This window comes from Staurois parvus, unplaced genomic scaffold, assembly GCF_062004578.1.
Source record: "Staurois parvus isolate SC_StPar_1 unplaced genomic scaffold, SC_StPar_1.0 ptg000701l, whole genome shotgun sequence".
NCBI lineage: Eukaryota > Metazoa > Chordata > Amphibia > Anura > Ranidae > Staurois > Staurois parvus.
The window spans coordinates 1,630,001-1,630,331 of record NW_028318497.1 but is presented as its reverse complement, the minus strand read 5'-3'; positions in this window follow the sequence as shown (position 1 = coordinate 1,630,331).

Sequence of the window (331 nt, the reverse complement as noted above, 5' to 3'; positions counted from 1 at the left end):
TTTTTAGTTATGCTATGCGAATGGGTACAGGTAACAAATATAAAGTAGGTGTTTTCCCAATGTGGCAGTAAACGTGGAAATACACTTTAATATATTAGACAACAAATTGATTGTGAGTATTCTAGTTTGTCCCATCCCATGTCACAGACAGTTTTGCTGTAAACCTTGGAAAACATGGTAAATATGAATTTGAATAATTGTAAAGGATTTTTTTTTTTAAATCGTAAACCTGTCATACTAACCTGCCTTGTACAATAGAATTGTACAGAGTGGCCCTGATCCTCCTCTTCTCAGGTCCCCTACTGGTGCTCCTGGCTTCTCCTTTTTGTTG